Source organism: Scyliorhinus canicula, chromosome 15, assembly GCF_902713615.1.
Source record: "Scyliorhinus canicula chromosome 15, sScyCan1.1, whole genome shotgun sequence".
Classification (NCBI taxonomy): domain Eukaryota; kingdom Metazoa; phylum Chordata; class Chondrichthyes; order Carcharhiniformes; family Scyliorhinidae; genus Scyliorhinus; species Scyliorhinus canicula.
The window spans coordinates 9911560-9930475 of NC_052160.1; the positions used below are offsets into that span (position 1 = coordinate 9911560).

An 18916-nucleotide genomic window follows, 5' to 3' on the forward strand; every position below is an offset into this window, starting at 1 on the left:
GGGAGGTGGAGGTGGTGGTCGCTATGGGCGAGGATAAGGCCTTTGACCGGGTGGAGTGGAGGTATCTGTGGGAGGTCCTGGGGTGGTTTGGCTTTGGGCAGAGTTTTGTAGACTGGGTCTGGCTGCTGTACCAGTGGCGAGTGTGCGGACGAACTGAGTGAGTTCGGAGTATTTCAGACTGAGCCAGGGAACGAGGCAGGGATGTCCACTCTCCCCACTATTGGTTGCCTTGGTTTTGGAGCCAATGGCGATGACGCTGAGAGCATCAAAGGACTGGAAGTGGCTAGTCCGGGGAGGGGGTGGGTGGGGGGGTTGTAGAACACAGGGTCTCGTTGCATGCGGACGACCTACTCCTGTATATTTCTGACCCGTGAGGGGGGGATGGAAGTGATTATACAGATCGTCGGGGAATTTGGCCGGTTTTCGGGGTATAAATTGAATATGGGTCAGAGTGATGGTTTTGTGATCCAGGCGAGGGGGCAGGAGAGGAGGTTGGGGGAGTTGCTGTTTACAGTGGTGGGAGGGAGTTTTCCATACTTGGATATTCAGGAGGCTCGGGGATGGGAGCAACTGCAGAAATTAAATCTGGCCTGGTTACTTGAGCAAATGAGGGAGGACTTTCAGAGATGGGACATGGTCCCGCTGTCACTGGCGGGGAGGGTACAGACCGTAAAGATGACGGTTCCGCTGAGATTCTTGTTTGTTTTCCAGTGCCTCCCTATTTTTATACCAAAGGCCTTTTTTAAGCGGGTTAATGGGGTGATTTCTGGGTTTGTGTGGGTGGGTAAAAGCCCGTGAGTAAGGAAAGTGCTGTTGGCGCAGAGCCGAGGGAGGGTGGGGAAGGGTTGGAACTGCCAAACTTTGAATTACTACTGGGCGGCAAATATAGCCATGATCAGGAAGTGGGTAGTGGGGGAGGGTTCGGTGTGGGAGTGGGTGGAGGTGGCATCTTGTAGGGGCGGAAGTCCAGGAGCACTGGTAACGGCACCTCTGCCATTCTTGCCGGCCCGGTACTCTACAAGCCCGGTGGTGATGCGGCTCTGAGAGTTTGGGGGCAGGGGCAGAAGCATGCGGGAGTGGAGGGAGTGTCAGTGTGGGCTCCAATTTGTGGCAATCACCGGTTTGTCCCGGGGAGGCTGGATGGGGGGTTTTGAAGGTGGCAGAGAACAGGGATTGAGAGGCTGGGGGATCTGTTTATTGATGGGAGCTTTCCATGTCTAGAGGATATGGAGGGGGAGTTCGAATTGCCGGGAGGGAATGCGTTTCGATATCTGCAGGGAAGGGATTTTTGTCAAAGGCAGGTTTCGATCTTTCCGCTTCTACCGCCACAGGGGATACAGGCCAAGGTAGTTTCTAAATTGGGGGGTGGGGGAGGGGAAGGTCTGGGAAATTTACAAACAGCTTCTGGCCAGATAGCTGAGCTAAAGGGTAAATGGGAAGGTGAGCTGGGAGGGGAGGTAGAGGCGGGTCTGTGGGAGGACGCTCTGAGCAGAGTAAACACGTCCTCATCATGTGCCAGGCTCAGCCTGATACAGTTCAAGGTGGTTCACCGGGCACACATGACGGTGGCCCGGATGAGCCAGTTTCTTTGGGTGGAGGACAGGTGTCTGAGGTGCGCGGGGTGGGGGGGGGGGTGGGGGCAAACCATGTCCACATGTTTTCGGCATGCCCTAAGCTTAGGGGATTCTGTCAGGGATTTGCCAATGTCATGTCCACGGTGCTAAAGACAAGGGTGGCGCCGAATCCAGAGGTGGCGATCTTTGGCGTGTTGGAAGATCCGGGAGCCCAGGGGGCGCGAGAGGCTGGCGTTTTGGCCTTTGCCTCCTTGGTAGCCCGGAGACGGATCCTGTTATCCTGGAGGGACCCGGAGACCCCGAAACCGGGGGTATGGGTTAGCGACATGGCCGGGTTTCTCAGGCTTGACAAAATTAAATTCGCCCGGAGAGGATCAACGTTGGGGTTCGTTCGGAGGTGCCAGCCATTTATCACCTTCTTCGGGGAAAACTAAACTGTTAGCAGATACAATCAGGGGAGGGGGGTTAGGGTAGGAGGGGGTAGGGGGAGATAGTTTTGTTTAGTTTAGGCGGAGGCTATGTGTGTTCTGTTGGTTGTGGGGAGTGTTACATACTGAATTATGTTTACATTTGTATTTGTATCTTTTGTTGTTATAAAACCATAAATGCCCCAATAAAATGTTTGTTAAAAAAACATTAAATAAAGGAAGGCTGTGTGTGGGCAATTGATTTAATTAAACTGGGAAAAGGTTAATGGAGATGGTTTCTCTGGCGGAGTTGAGTGATAAAGTGAGTGGAGGTGTTAAATGCAGGCATTATTAATGAAGCAATGGTCACGTAGATTTATAATAAGTAAAAGTTAGATGTTTACATTGGGAGATAGAGCTGTTAAATTTCAAAGTGGAACAAGGCTTCTACAACTCGCAAAGGTTTCCTAAATAAACGAGGGAAGATTTTTACATTTTACTTGGCACAAAAGTGAGGGCCACAGGAGAATATGAAAAAAAATATTTTGGAAAAGCTGAATTCAAAGAAGTGTTGAGAACAATGGAATCAAAAAATGAAAGGGAAAAAAGACCGTTCAAGAGAGGCTCCTGAAGGGCGGCACGGTGGCGCAGTGGTTAGCACTGCTGCCTCAAGGCGCCGAGGGCCCGGGTTCGATCCCGGCTCTGGGTCACTGTCCGTGTTTAGTTTGCACATTCTCCCCATGTCTGCGTGGGTTTCGCCCCCACAACCCAAAGATGTGCAGGGTAGGTGGATTGGCCACGCTAAACTGCCCCTTAATTGGAAAAAAATGAATTGGGTACTCTAAATTATTTTGTTTTAAATGGAGAGGTCCTGAGATGAAATGTGATTGGATGTGTGGGGAAGTCCCCCTGGGAACAGCTCTGTGTTGGGAGAAGATGCGAAGTTTGAATCGGCTATCCAATCAAGCCAGAAATCTTTGTTGCAGACAGCAGGCTTATATCTGAGTATTCTTGTATTTCCACAACCGAGTGGGAGTGAGTGAGAAGTTGTGTGCTCTGCCTTTACTAAAGTGACAGCAGTTTTGGGTAATATTACTGGAATTTTATAGTTGAACATCTGGAAGGTGTTTATTTGTGGGTTTGACTAAGTAGGATTTTATGGGAGGATGTTTAGCAAGACAATTTTAACTATGTAACTGTAATCTTGTGTGCTGAAGTCTTCTTTTCATCTCGTTAATAAATCTTTTAATTTTTTAAATCCTAATCTTGTTTTCAGAATACGCAAAAGGCAGTTAGAGTCCATAAGACAAATTTCCCTCTTGCATTTCGTTTGCTCGGCAATTAACATATGTTGTGGTCCGCTGGTAACGGCACCGTTGCTGCTCCCTCCAACGAGGTATACCACGAGCCCGGTGGTGGCGGCTACCCTCAAAATTTGGGGGCAATGGAGACGGCATGGGGGGAGGTGGGGGGCTCGATGGAGTCCCCGATATGGGGGAACCACCGGTTTGTCCCAGGGAATATCGATGGTGGGTTTCTGGGCTGGCACAGGGTAGGTATTAGGAGGTTGATGGACCTGTTTGTAGATGGGAGGTTTGCGAGCCTGGGTGAGTTAGAGGGGAAGTTTGGGCTCCCCCCGGGGAACATGTTTAGATACATGCAGGTTAGGGCGTTTGCCAGGCGGCAGGTGGAGGGGTTCCCTCTGCTGCCCCCACATAGGGTACGGGATAGGGTGCTCTCGGGGGTGTGGGTTGGAGGGGGGAGAATTTTGGACGTGTTCCACGTCATGCAGGAGGTGGACGAGGCCTCGGTGGAGGAGCTGAAGGGTAAATGGGAGGAGGAGCTGGGTGAGGAGATTGAGGAGGGGACGTGGGCGGATGCCCTGGAAAGAGTGAATTCATCCTCTTCCTGTGCGAGGCTTAGCCTCATACAGTTCAAGGTGTTGCACAGGGCCCACACGACCGGGTCGAGGATGAGTCGGTTTTTCGGGGGCGAGGACAGGTGTGCTAGGTGCTCGGGGAGCCCAGCGAACCACGCCCATATGTTCTGGGCATGCCCAGCGCTGGGGGAATTTTGGAAGGGGATAGCAAGGACGGTGTCGAGGGTGGTAGGATCCAGGGTCAAGCCAGGCTGGGGACTCGCAATTTTTGGGGTTGCAGTGGAGCCGGGAGTGCAGGAGGCGAAAGAGGCCGGTGTTCTGGCCTTTGCGTCCCTAGTAGCCCGGCGGAGGATTCTTCTTCAGTGGAAGGATGCGAGGCCCCCGAGGGTGGAGGCCTGGATCAATGATATGGCGGGGTTCATTAAATTGGAGAAGGTGAAATTTGCCCTGAGGGGATCAGGGATCAGTACAAGGGTTCTTTAGGCGGTGGCAGCTTTTTCTGGACTTCCTGGCAGAACGGTAGGAAAATAGGTTGGCAGCAGCAGCAACCGGGGGACGGGGGAGGGAGGGGGGGGGAGAGAAATGTGTATATGTGTTTATTGAATATGCCGGGTGTTTATCTATTTCTTCTTTTTGTAGTTACTGGGGGGGGGGGGGGGGGTTGGTTTTGGGGGTTGGTGTGTTTTTCTTTTTGTTGTTGTTAATACTGTTTTCTTGTTATTTTCTGTTTTTGATATGTTTTTGAAAATCTCAATAAAGATTATCTAAAAAAAAACATATGTTGTGGTCATAACACCTAGGCGAGATTTTCCTGTCCTTCGCACCAGTCGGCCCTTCCGGCGGCAGGACAGGCAAGCCGCGGGCAGCTCCGTCGGCATCGGCAGGACTGGAAGGTCCCACTGACAGCCAATGCCAAACTGCTTCCACTGCTCGAAAACACGCCGCAGGGGTGGGGTGCAGATGCACTTAAGTGCAGCACATTGACATTCTTTGGCAAATGGTTTGCATCTACAGAATGTTATTTGCATGTAGCTGAAGGTGGGGCAGAAAAAAATGGGAGACAGAGCAGCAATTTAGCTCAAAATGCATATCTTATAATCCAGCGTTATTTAATTTCCTTCCCTGGGTTATTGGGGTAGGCACAGTAGGAAGTCTTACAACATCAGGCTAAAGTCCATCAGGTTTCAAATAAACCTGTTGGGCTTTAACCTGGTGTCAGGCTTCTTACTCATGGGGAACAACCATTGAATGTACAAAACCAAGAGTTTGAAACCATTTTTATACTCGTACAAGTGATAATCAGGTCAATGCCTGGACTTGGACTTGAGTCAGGTTCCTTTTGGTGCCAACTTGCTGACATTTCTGTTACAATTAATGGAACCGGTTCTGCCGCATTCACATCCAACATCTTATTATCAATATGACACTGCTTTTCTATTCATTTATCAAGGTCAGGTTTCTAATGGTGACAGCATTGTCTCAGATGTTCAACACCCCGAGGGAGCTACCCCTTTTCCCGCCAGACATAAAGGGGGTCGCAGCTCTATTGGACTTGTCAGCCCTCCCCCGGTGGAGAATATTCTTCCCATTCATTCCTTGCATCTCTCCTTCTCCCAGATGACGTTAGAGAAAGAGACACAATCCCTCACAATTTGTACCTGTCCGCTCTCTGGTGCCTGAGTGTGGTGCAGTGGCTGTGCAAAGCCATTTGGCAGGATGTAAGAACATACGAACTAGGAGCAGGAGTAGGCCATCTGGCCCCTCGAGCCTGCTCCGCCATTCAATGAGATCATGGCTGATCTTTTGTGGACTCAGCTCCACTTTCCGGCCCGAACACCATACCCCTTAATCCCTTTATTCTTCATGTGTGGCGGTATTGAAAACTGCAGTGTTGCCACGGGTTGCCAACTGCGGTTAAACGTATCGCTGGAAGTTTCATCACATAAGCACCCCCCCCCCACGCCGCCCACCAGTCATTAATCCATGAACCAATCCACCCTTGTGACACACTGTGACACACTGCCCTCCTACACCAATTTGAAAGCAAAAACACTCATCGCCCAATTGAATATTAGCCAGCCATTCTCCATTCTTAATATTTTTTAAAAATCTGGTGAAGAGAAAATCTCAAAGGACGTGACAACCCCCCCCCCCCCCCCCCCCCCCCCCCCTCAAACATTTTTTTTTCAAAGTCCCGATGATTTTTCTCTAGGAATGCACACAGCAGTGTCTCGGAGATTGATCTTCAATCCCTGGAGACTCTAGGCCAGTCCTGGAGTGTTTGTGGCAACAGTTTCCCAGCCACTGGGGATGAACAGCATGTTTGGTCTTTCTGAATTTCATAGAATTTACAGTGAAGAAGGAGGCCATTCGGCCCATCGAGTCTGCACCGGCTCTTGGAAAGAGCACCCTACCCAAGGTCACCATCTCCAGCCTATCCCCATAACCCAGTAACCCCACCCAACACTAAGGGCAAGTTTGGACACTAAGGGCAATTTATCATGGCCAATCCACCTAACCTGCACATCTTTGGACTGTGGGAGGAAACCGGAGCACCCGGAGGAAACCCACGCACACACGGGGAGGATGTGCAGACTCCGCACAGACAGTGACCCAAGCCGGAATTGAACCTGGGACCCTGGAGCTGTGAAGCAATTGTGCTATCCACAATGCTACCGTGCTGCCCAAGCTGAATTACCGTGCTGAATTTGGTAACCTCTACTTTAATCGCCGTAGCAGTACTGAAGGGTGCAACTACGCAGTATTTTCAAAGTGATGGGAGTGAGGCCAATCGCTTTCAAAGACCAAAAATGTTTAGATTCTCTTTTGTTGGAGATGGTTATTGCCTGGCACGTGTGTGGTGCAAAAATCACTTGCCACGTATCAGCCCAAGCCTGAATGTTGTATAGTTCTTGCTCCAAATGGGCGAAGACTGCTTCAGGAGCTGAGCAGTTGCGAATGGTGCTGAACATTGTGCAGTCATCAGCGAACATCCCCACTTCTGACCTTATGATGGAGGGAAGGTCATTGGTGAAGCAGCTGAAGATGTTTGGGCCGAGGACAGTACCCTGTGGAACACCTGCAACGATGACCTGGAACTTAGATAATTGACCTCCAACAACCACAACCATTTTCCTGTGTGTCAGGTATGACTCCAACCAGCGGAGCGCTTTTTCCCCCTGATACCCATTGACTCCATTTTGCTCAGGTACCTAAATGCCACACATGGCCTTGACATTCAGGGCAGTCACCCTGATCTGGGCTGAATGATTGATTGATTGATTAATTGATTGATTTATTGTCACACATACCGAAGTACAGTGAAAAGTATTTTTCTGCGGCCAAGGGAATGTAGACAGTACGTATACAGTAGACAAAAAGAATAATTGGCAGAGTACATTGACAAATGATACATCGACAAACAGTGATTGGTTACAGTGCGGAACAAGGGGCCCAACAAAGCAAATACATGAGCTAGAGCAGCATAGGGCGTCATGAATAGTTTTCTTACAGGGAACAGATCAGTCCGAGGGGGAGTCGTTGAGGAGTCCTGTAGCTGTGGGGGAAGAAGCTGTTCCTATGTCTGGATGTGCAGGTCTTCAGACTTATGTACCTTCTGCCTGATGGAAGGGTCTGGAAGAAGGCTACGCCTGGGTGGGAGTGGTCTCTGATAATGCTGTCTGCCTTCCTGAGGCAGCGGGAGGTGGGGGCAGAATCAATGTGGGGGTGGCAAGCTTGTGTGATGCATTGGGCTGAGTTCACCACACTCTGCAGCTCCTTGCAATCTTGGGCCAAGCAATTGGCATATCAAACTGTGATGCAGCCGGATAGGATGCTCTCTATGGCACATCTGTAGACGTTTGCGAGAGTCGATGCAGATATGTTCCTGAGACAGCTGTTAGCTTTTCTCAAAATATATTTCCCTGTCGTTTAAGTTGTATGATTGATATATTTATATTGTTGCTGCTGTTTCCTTGTTGGGAAGAATAGGCTCAGCAAAGTAAGCCCAGCCGATGCAGGTAATGAGGACTGGTTAAGGATTGCAGGAAGCACAAATGGCCCTGAAATGTGCCAGGAGTGCAGATGGTGAGAGCTGCTGGTACTTCCAATACCAACAAAAAAGTTGTTTTCATCATGCTGAAATCAGCCTCTACTTTCTGTGAGCATTCAAGAAGTTGCATTAATGGAAACGACAGACAGTTTGTGGTTAACCTAATTGTTATGAGTGTGAGACTTTACAAGGCAGTTATGTTTTAAACTGTCTCTTTTAATTTAATGTCCTGAAATGGGGGATGGTGAAATGAGATGCCACTTTCACTGGGTCAAAATCCTGGAACTACCCACCTGTCATGTGAGAGTACCCTTTAAGAAATGGGTGTTTACGAAATGTACCTTTAAGAAATGGAGCTGCTCGTGTTACTGGAGTGATGTCAGAGTATGGGTGGAGCTGAGCTCCACTTCTGCTTTTTAGTTTCAGTTTAAGAAAGAGCTTGGATGTGTCTGTGTTTTTCAGTGAGCTGAATCTGAAGTTAAAAGTGAGCTGCACTGCTGTTGATCTCTGCCATCAAAAGACTATCTATGGATCATTTGGTGAATTCAGAAGAATTATAAATGTTTTCAGTCATGAATGTAAACCTTAATGTGCTCCTGTTTGAAGGTTTGTTAAGTCTGTTGGATGTTAAAAGAACAGCACACAGATTACCTAGTGTTGTATTCTTTGGGGGGTGTATTTGATTTACTGGTTGCTAAGATGTTCACTGTTTGTTTTAGAAAGGTTAACTTGAGTTCACTGAATAAACATTGTTTTGTTTTAAAAACCACACCTGTCGAGTAAGCCGTGTGCTCCCCATGCCACAATTTATTAAAAGTTATGGGTCAGATGAACTCCATGATATACTTTGGGTTTCTCTAAACCCTGGCCCATAACACACCACCCCCCCCCCCACCCCCCAACAGCACAGCGGGTGTGCCTACACCACGTGATCTGTCGTTGTTCAAGCAGGCAGCTCACGACCACCTTTTGAAGGGCAATTAGGGATGGGCGATACATGCAGTCTAGCCAACGATGAATTATTTGTTAAAAAATCAATGAAATCAATGAAAAATCACCTCCTGATTGCCATTTACAGGTAGATGGGTGATTACGGAGTAGGTGAATCGGATTTAGGGTCACGGGAGGGAATGACATGGCAGCTATATTTAGGGCCAGACGTTAATTGCAGATCGCCTGGCAGCCACCGTTTAAAAAAAAAAGATTTCTTTTAATTAGACGTCAATGAGATTCAAAGTTCAAGGATAATGTTGCGGTGGAAGTATTCTATTCAGCAAAATAAAAACATAAAACCTTGGCTCTGAAGATTTTAATGGTTCTACTGAACAAAGATGGCGTTGAGGTTCAAATCCGATCAGTAGCAATTAATCCATCACATGGACACTCGAGACTTGCATTCCATGAATGGGTGAGGAGCAGAGAGTGAACTGTGTTACACCAGGTTTTTAATAGTGCCACAAAACTGGTTTGTGTGTTACTCAGAGATAATTGTATTTGTGATCCAATCCCATTCCTGATCTGTCCACGATGAAGGCAAAGTATGTCTCTGCATTGCTGATAAAATAGTTAGAAAACAAATCATCAAGAAATGAAAAGCTTCTCATTTCTAATATTTGATAAACTCCATCCTCCTTTTGAGTACTTCACTGTCAGAATCTTTTCCTTCGGTTTGAAATTGTCCTGAATTACAATGGGCAGCACGGTAACACAGTGGTTAGCACTGTTGCCTCACAGCTCCGGGTTCCCGGGTTCGATTCCCGGCTTGGGTCACCGTCTGTGCGGAGTCTACATGTTCTCCCCGTGTCTGCGTGGGTTCCCTCCGGATGCTCCGGTTTCCTCCCACAGTCCAAAGATGTGCAGATTAGGTGAACTGGCCATGTTAAATTGGCCAAGTTAAATTAATACGTGCTTGTTAGGTGAATTGGACATTCTGAATTCTCCCTCAGTGTACCCGAACAGGCGCCGGAATGTGGCGACGAGGGGCTTTTCACAGTAACTTCATTGCAGTGTTAATGTCAGCCTCCTGGTGACAATAAAGATTATAATTATTAAAATTACAGTCCAGCCATTTACATACATAGATACATAGAAGATAGGAGCAAGAGGAGGCCTTTTGGCCCTTCGAGCCTGGTCCGCCATTCATCACGAGCATGGCTGATCATCCAACTTAATAGCCTAATCCCGCTTTATCCCCATAGCCTTTGATCCCATTCTCCCCAAGTGCTATATCCAGCCGCCTCTTGAATATATTCAATGTTTTAGGATCAACTACTTCCTGTGGTAATGAATTCCACAGGCTCACCACTCTTTGGGTGAAGAGATGCCTCCTTATCACAGAAGGTCAGTCGCTTGGAGGCAATAGACCTAAAATATTGAAGCAAAATTCCTCTCCGACGGATTCCAGTCTTTCTGCAAAGAAACAGAAAATGCTGGGAACACTCGGCAGGTCGGTCAGCATCTGTGGAGAGAGAAACAAGAGTTAATGGGCGGGATGGTTTGGCCACACCTACCATCAAGATTATCCATCAGGTCCTGCCAAATGTCAATGGAGTTTTAACCGGGGCTGGTTTAGCACAGGGCTAAATCGCTGGCTTTCAAAGCAGACCAGGAGCAGGTCTTTTTTAAGGCAGGCCAGCAGCACGGTTCAATTCCTGTACCAGCCTCCCCGAACAGGCGCCGGAATGTGGCGACTAGGGGATTTTCATAGTAACTTCATTTGAAGCCTACTTGTGACAATAAGTGATTTTCATTTCATTTCATTTTCATTTCATTTCACTGGCACATTGCACGGTGCCACACTGGTTAGCTCTGCTGCCTCACAGCGCCAGCATCTCAGGTCCGATTCCCGGCTGGGTCACTGTCTGTGCGGAGTCTGCACATCCCGTGTGTGCGTGGGTTTCCTCCGGGTGCTCTGGTTTCCTCCCACAGTCCAAAGATGTGCGGGTTAGGTGGAATGGCCATGATCAATGTGTGGGGCTACAGGAATAGGGCAGGAGCGTGAGCCTAGGTAGGGTGCTCTTTCAGAGGGCTGGTGCATCCTGAATGGGCTGAATGGCCTCCTTTCTGCACTGTGGGGGTTCTGTGGATTCTATGGAAAATCCCGCCAATGCTCCGTGACCTTCCCATGACCATGAAGTGCTGTTAAACCACGTTCTGAATATTATGTCCTTTTGAATTAAATATTTAAAACTTATCACAGCACGGTGGCACAGTGGGTTAGCACTGCAACCTCACAACGCCGAGGTCCCAGGTTCAATCCCGGCTCTGGGTCACTGTTCACATTCTCCCCGTGTTTGCATGGGTTTCGCTAAACTGCCCCTTAATTGGAAAAATGAATTGAGTATTCTAAATGTTTTTTAAAATATTTAAAACTTGGTTAGGGCTGCATGGTGGCACAGTGGTTAGCATTGCTGCCTACGGCGCTGAGGACCCGGGTTCGTATCCCGGCCATGGGTCACTGTCCGTGTGGAGTTTGCACCTTCTCCCCGGGTCTGCGTGGGTGTCGCCCCCACAACCCAAAGATGTGCAGGGTAGGTGGATTGGCCACGCTAAATTGCCCCTTAATTGGAAAAAATAATTGGGTACTCTAAATTTTAAAAAAATAAAAAAACTTGGTCAGAAGTTTCTTTGGATAAGTGCGGAGACACATTCTTAAATGTACTAAATGCAAGTGTAAAATAATTTCAACCCATTGTTCATTACTGTTGGGGCAACTTTGCTGTGTGTGGATTGGTTGCCAGTCCTTTGCTTTCATGCACAACTTTAGAGTCCTATTTTAGTACACTGGGCACAATGTGACAGATTGGGTGGGTGGAGGTAGAGCAGGTACTTTGGAAGCTAGTGGACAATACAGTCATGTTTGGGCGTTCCCATTCAGCTGCACACACCCTGCTTTCCATCATTCCGGTTGTTGGAAGAACCAGTGGAGCAGGCTAAAGCTGCTTGGGCTACGATTAATAGGGAGCAGTCGGTGTACTTTAAAAAAGGTGGGACGAGTTTGCTTCAACTAAACATTCAACATTAAAATGCAAGAGAATGGCGAGTTGGGAGTCCTTTATGAGGTGTTTGGGAGGATGAAAGGATTGGATTGGGTAAATAGATCTATTTCTTCTGATAAGCAAGTCCAGGATCGGGGCCGGGGGGGGGGGGGGGGTTACCTTTAATTTCGAGCTAGACCATTCAGGAATGTGAGGAAACATTTCCACATACCGAAGATCATGGAAATCCGGAGCGCTTTTCCCCTATAATGCCAGGCTAATTGAAAATATCAAAACGGCAATTCCCGAGGGCAGCACGTTGGCGCAGTGACCTCACGGCGCCGAGGTCCCAGGTTCGATCCCGGCTCTGGATCACTGTCCGTGTGGAGTTTGCACATTCTCCCCGTGTTTGGGTGGGTTTCGCCCCCACAACCCAAAGGTGTGTAAGGTAGGTGCGCTAAATTGCCCATTAATTGGAAAAAAATTGGGTGCTCTAAATTTATATTTAAAAAAATAAGAATTCCCAAACAACGTGCTTGTTAGGTGAATTGGACATTCTGAATTCTCCCCCAGTGTACCTGAACAGGCGCCGGAATGTGGCGACTAGGGGATTTTCACAGTAACTTCACCGCAGCGTTAATGTAAGCTTACTTGTGACACCAATAAAGATTATTATTAATTGATTGAATTTTATTCCGCCGGATTTATTTAAAGTTGTGGAACCAGAGTTAAGATACAGATCAGCCATGATCTAGTTGAATGATAGGATTGGTCTGAGGGGTTGAATGGACTCCGGTTCCTATGAGTCACTCCAAGGCTGCTGGGTGAGGCAGTGAGAGGGAAACTCAAACAATGGGCAGGTATTACCCGAGCACCAGAATGGAATCACACACATCACCGTCAACACTGAGATCATTAGTAATATGAAGCTATTATTCTGTTCCATGTGAGACCCAAGATATTGCACAACGTTGAGAATAAAGATTGTTCTTTCAAAGGTATCTACTTACCGATATAGAGACAATTTCCCTCAGAGATGCTTTACCAGTATGTTCAAACAACTGGGAATTAATTTTTAAATGTAGATCCTTTGGTGTAAAACAGGAGCAAAGTATTGCAGATGCTGGAAACCTGAACTAAAAATGGAAAATGTTGGAAATACTTAGCGGCATCTGTAGAACATAGAATATACATTGCTGAAGGAGCCCATTCGGCCCATCGAGTCTGCACCGACCCACATTAAGCCCTCGCTTCCACCCTATCCCCGTAACCCAATAACCCCTCCTAACCTTTTTGGACACCAAGGACAATTTATCATGGCCAATCCACCTACCCTGCACGTCTTTGGACTTTGGGAGGAAACCGGAGCACCCGGAGGAAACTCACGCAGACACGGGGAGAACGTGCAGACTCCGCACAGACAGTGACCCAGCGGGGAATCGAACCAGGGACCCTGGCACTGTGAAGCCACAGTGTTAGCCACTTGTGCTACCGTGCTGCCCATAAATCATCAAAGGCCTCGTCCGGGATCTCCAGCCCTGCTGTGCCGGGACCCGGAATTCGGCAGCCCAGCCAAACATCCGTTGACTGTCGGTGGAATCGGATGGTCCCAGCAGTGGGCGGGGCTGGAAAAGCCCACCCAGAGTTTGACGCTTCACTAATTCTGATCTTCCCGTGCGGCACATTTGGCTTCCCTGACCGCTGCTGTGCAGTGTGTAGAATCTATTCTCAGGGCGGGACTTTCCAGCCCTTCCCAACGGTGGGATCTTCTGGCTCGCCGAAGGCAGTCCTCCTGAGTCCAGGTTCCCAGGTGGCAGGAAGGGCGACCCACGGCAAAATGGCATAGACATCAGCGCGACTGGTAGATGGCGCCAGTGACCAATGTCAAGCTGAAAACGTGTCATGTGGGGTGGGGGTGGGGGGAGAAAATCCCACATGTAGGCCAGGAATGTCTGCCTGAGCTGTGGTGGGTCCTGTCGCAGTGGGGGGGAGGGGGATGCAGTGGGCCGACCAAAAGCCCGTTGACTTTCGGCGAGACAGGAAGATGGCAACGAAGGACAGGACAGCAGCATCACGGCCATCATCTTTATCACAGTACAGAATTGTGTCTGGTGTTAACTCTCAAAGCACCATCTCAAGAAGCCTTTGTATTTTCACAAAAGGGGACTGTGCATTTTATTAATAAGGCTTTACAAATTCAATGATTTTACCTGGGTGCTTCAAAGTCCAACATGCAGGTGGGGCACTCCACATGTGCAGGATGCACTTCATCTGCCATCGTGTTAAAGGCAGAAACAAACACCTCCAGTGCCCATAGCTCAAATAAACAGAGGGCCTACTGGTCACAGATTCCGAGCTATCCATTTGATCTTGTTGTCAGGGCAGAACCTGGTGGCGTTTACAGAGGCAAAACGCAGCTAGGTGTAGTTCATGACTCATTTTTAAAGGCATTTCTAGTTGAACACTTCTGATAACATCCAACTGACAATCCTCATTAATTACTAGACACACCCATTGTTCTACAGCAGTAATAGTTCAGCCAGCGCTGAACCTTTGTGTTTAGGTGTGTAGAAAATAGAGCTGCTGTTAATTTAACATTGTCTGGGCCCTACACTAATACGTACAAGGGTTTAAGAGTTGAAGGGAAACCTATTACTTGTATCACAGTGTACTCTCCTGGCACTACAATGCCTTCCTCCTGCTCTATGATGGAGGAATCATGTGCCCAGGGCTGGACTGAATGCAGCCCAGTGCAAAGGGAGCCTTGGTGATCAGGCCCAGTTAACCACAAGAGTGGTTCATAGAACATAGAACATAGAATTTACAGTGCAGAAGGAGGCAATTTGGCCCATCGTGTCTGCACTGGCTCTTGGAAAGAGCACCCAACCCAAGGTCAACACCTCCACCCCATCCCCATAACCCAGTAACCCCACCCAACACTAAGGGCAATTTTGGACACTAAGGGCAATTTATCATGGCCAATCCACCTAACCTGCACATCTTTGGACTGTGGGAGGAAACCAGAGCACCTGGAGGAAACCCACGCAGACACGGGGAGGATGTGCAGACTCCACACAGACAGTGACCCAAGCCGGAATCGAACCTGGGACCCTGGAGCTGTGAAGCATTTGTGCTATCCACAATGCTACCGTGCTGCCCCGCATCAATGGTTCCGCATCAATCTCCCAGAGATCCCGCATCAATCTCCCAGAGATCCCGCGTCAATCTCCCAGAGATCCCGCATCAATCTCCCAGAGATCCTGCGTCAATCTCCCAGAGATCCTGCGTCAATCTCCCAGAGATCCCGCGTCAATCTCCCAGAGATCCCACGTCAATCTCCCAGTGATCCCGCATCAATCTCCCAGAGATCCTGCGACAATCTCCCAGAAATCCCGCATCAATCTCCCAGAGATCCCGCGTCAATCTCCCAGAGATCCTGCGTCAATCTCCCAGAGATCCCGCGTCAATCTCCCAGAGATCCTGCGTCAATCTCCCAGAGATCCTGCGTCAATCTCCCAGTGATCCCGCATCAATCTCCCAGAGGTGGGAGAACCACACCCCATAAGGTGGAAGGCGGGAGGGGATGGCTGATGTGGTATTCCTGACTGTCAATGGTGAGATCTCAATGAGGTTCATTAATGAGGCAACTGGCACCCATTATCCCTGAGGCCATTGGAATGTGCTGGTGTCACAGCGATTAATGGGAGCCTCGCAGCTACGGCTTTCCTACGGTGTTGGAAGGTCACCCACCCAACCTATTGAGTTTGCCAGTGACCTCCTGGAGGGAAAAGAGGGGGTGTCACTTGTCATTAGATACTCTGTGACTGACCTGGGGAACTGAGATCATTGAAAGCCACAACACTGCTTCAACGCCAACCCAGCCCCCACCCCTGGGACCCACACCTGTGACCCACATCTCGCTCTTGATCACCTTTGACCTGGAGTCCCATGACATTCCTGGGCCTCTGATGGGTGGAAGCGCCATCAACAGTCACCAGTGACACTGGCGACATGAGGGACTGCCATCTCCCAATTGGCCGGCAGCTCTGGATGGGTGGGATTCCAGCCACCAGGTGCCTCATTTGCGGAGGGGCCTGACGATGGCCCGTTAAGTGCCTGAAGGGTGAGTGGGGACCCAATTGACCCGACAAAGGCTAGCCCATTGTTACTACATCGCATGTGTTAATTAACAGCAAACAGGGAACATCCCAATCCCATTGAGTTTTGACATGAATCTGTGGTGTTTCCATAAAAAGGTAAAGGCGTGGGACGCGATTCTCTGAAATGGAGACAGTGTTTGCAACGTTGTGAACGCTGTCGTGTTTCACGATAGCGCGAAACGGCGCGGGCACGACCGATTCTTGCCCCCACAGGGGGCCAGCACGGCGCTGGAGCGGTTCACGCCGCTCCAGCCTCCCTTCCAGGAGCCAATTGGGCTCCGTGTCAACCCGCGCATGTGGGGGACTTCCTGCGCCGGCCCCAAGGCAACATGGTGTGGGGGTTCAGGGGCCGGCTGCGTAATAAGGTAGGCCCGGGGGGGGGGGGGGGGGGGGGAGGCCGACCCGCCGATTGGTGGGCCCTGATCGTGGGCCAGACCCCATCGGAGGCCCCCCCCCCTCCCCCCGGTAAAGGAGTGCTTTTCCCCTCCCCACAGGCCGCACCCCGACCCTACACGCAGAGTTCCCGCCGGCTGTGAGCAGGTGTGAACGGCGCCGGCGGGACTCTACCATTTCCGCGCGGCCGCTCGGCTCATCCAGGCCGGAGAATCGGCCTGTACGGAGTCTGCACGTTCTCCCCGTGTCTGCGGGGGTTTCCTCCGGGTGCTGCGGTTTCCTCTCACAGACCAAAGATGTGCAGGTTAGGTGGGTTGGCCAAACGCGCCGGCGCAAATGGCGCCGATTCTCCGCTCCTCGGAGAATCGCCTGCCAGCATCGGACCGGCGCCGCGGGAAAAAATGGCGCAAACGCCGATTCTCCCATCCAGCGCGGTACTGGAAGGAGAGAGCAGAGTGGGTTACAATTTATTACCGATTCACCCTGCCTTCCGCCCACCACTCTTATCCCACACTTTGGTACCGAAGCTGAGTTAATTTGAAAGCTCAGTCAGATAAGCACAAAGGAGACACAAGCCCTGGCCCGGCCTCCTTGCGTTGTGGTAAGTCAGTTTGATGTATTGTACTTACAGCAATTACAGGCAACAATCAGGCTTGCCGGAGCAGGCCTCTCTATACTGAAGTCAACTTGAATCAACAAGTGTTCTTTAGAGATTGGTGGGGCAGATCAGTGACTCAATATGAGGTCAGAACGTCAAAATAACTGGAACCTCATACTACTGGCAGGCAGTGTGAGGCCTCCTCCCAGTGTCTACCTCACTAGGAGCTAATGCTGAAAACGGGCCTGCAATCTCTAAATATAGATTTGAGTATTAACCATTCCCGCAGGCTGCAGTAGCAGCTGATAATCACAGAGCCTGACCTAGGATTCCTACAGTGCAGAAGGAGGCCATTCAGCCCATCGAGTCTGCACCGACCCATCAGAAAGGGCACCCTACCTAGGCTCACTCCCCCGCCCTATTCCTGTAACCCCACACATTGATCATGGTGAGACTCACCTGAGAAAGGCAGCACAGTAGTTAGCACTGTTGCTTCACAACTCCAGGGCCTCAGGTTCAATTCCTGGCTTGGGTCACTGCCTGTGCGGAGTCTGCATGTTCTCCCCGTGTGTGCGTGGGTTTCCTCCGGGTGCTCCGGTTTCCTCCCACAGTCCAAAGATGCGCAGGTTAGGTGGATTGGCCATGATAAATTGCCCTTAGGGTCCAAAAAAGGTTAAGTTGGGTTATGGGGATAGGGTGGAGGTGTGGGCTTGGGTAGGGTGCCCTTTCCAAGGGCCGGTGCAGACTTGATGGGCCGAATGGGCTCCTTCAGCACTGTAAATTCTATGATTCTATGAAGGAGCTGAGCTCCGAAAGCTCGAGATTCCAAACAAACCTGTTGGACTTTAACCCGGTGCTGTAAAACCTCTTACTGTGCCCACCCCAGTCCAACGCCGGCATCTCCACGTCACTGATAACAAGGAAAGGAAGACCAATTTCACGTGCGTCCGACACCGGTCTCATTGAACACAAGCTGCACACCCCTCCTCCAGGATTGGGCGCGTCCAACTTTTAGGCCAGGTGTTTATGCAGTTCACCCAGGGGAAACAAGGCTGGCAAAAGTGGTTGCTTAGCAACCAACAGTTCCACCTCGTGGTGTGCCACTTAAAGGGGGTGTGAAGAAGCCAATGATCCATGTCAATGAATGAGGAAAAGGGAACGTGTGAAAGAACAACTCTGATTGGCCATTGTGAAATATTTAGAAAGTGAGGGAATCGGGGATTTTTTGACTGGCAGCAGCTTACCCCAATGTCAGAAATGGATGTGAATAGAACACACCGTGCCTAAGCACAGGGCCCTGACCAAATGGGGGGGTGGGGGGCCCACGCCGGCCCGTGTCTGTGAGCACCAATCAGAGCCTGATAGCCCTCTTAAGAATAACAGCAGGCAACACAGAGCGTCGTCAGTCTCTGATTGGCCAAGTTCCCTTAGAGCGGGAAAACACTGGTTGAGGTGACGAGGAAGGAGAGAGGCAGCAGTCAGGGCAAAGATCTCCTGTCTTTATTTGACTAACTTTTTTCTTTAGGGCGGCACATTGGAGCAATGGTTAGCACTGCTGCCTCACGGCCCTGAGGACCCGGGTTCGATCCCGGCCCCGGGTCACTGTCCGTGTGGAGTTTGCACATTCTCCCCGTGTCTGCGTGGTTCTCTCCCCCACAATCCAAAGATATGCAGGCTGGGCCGGGCTGGGTGGATTGGCCACGCTAAATTGCCCCTTAATTGGAAAAAAAGAATTGGGCACTCTAAATTTATTTTTTAAAAACTAACTTGTTTTGCGAATTGGTTAAAAAAAAAAGCCACGAGGGTGGGAGGTGTGAGTCAGCTGGTTGGCACCCAGAAGCAAACTGTCATCAAGTGTGGCAGGGGGGACTCCACCT

The 18916-nt window shown here is 49.8% G+C and overlaps 1 long non-coding RNA gene across 1 annotated transcript; it reads right to left on the minus strand.

Moving 5' to 3' along the window:
• Nucleotides 1-10110: 10110 nt before the first annotated feature.
• LOC119978815 lies at nucleotides 10111-17304 on the minus strand. The gene is made up of 3 exons (XR_005463577.1): nucleotides 17071-17304; nucleotides 12899-13024; nucleotides 10111-10369 (listed from the first exon to the last, which is right to left on the minus strand). It is a non-coding gene; the product is annotated as an uncharacterized LOC119978815 (long non-coding RNA).
• Between the last annotated feature and the right edge of the window lie 1612 nt (nucleotides 17305-18916).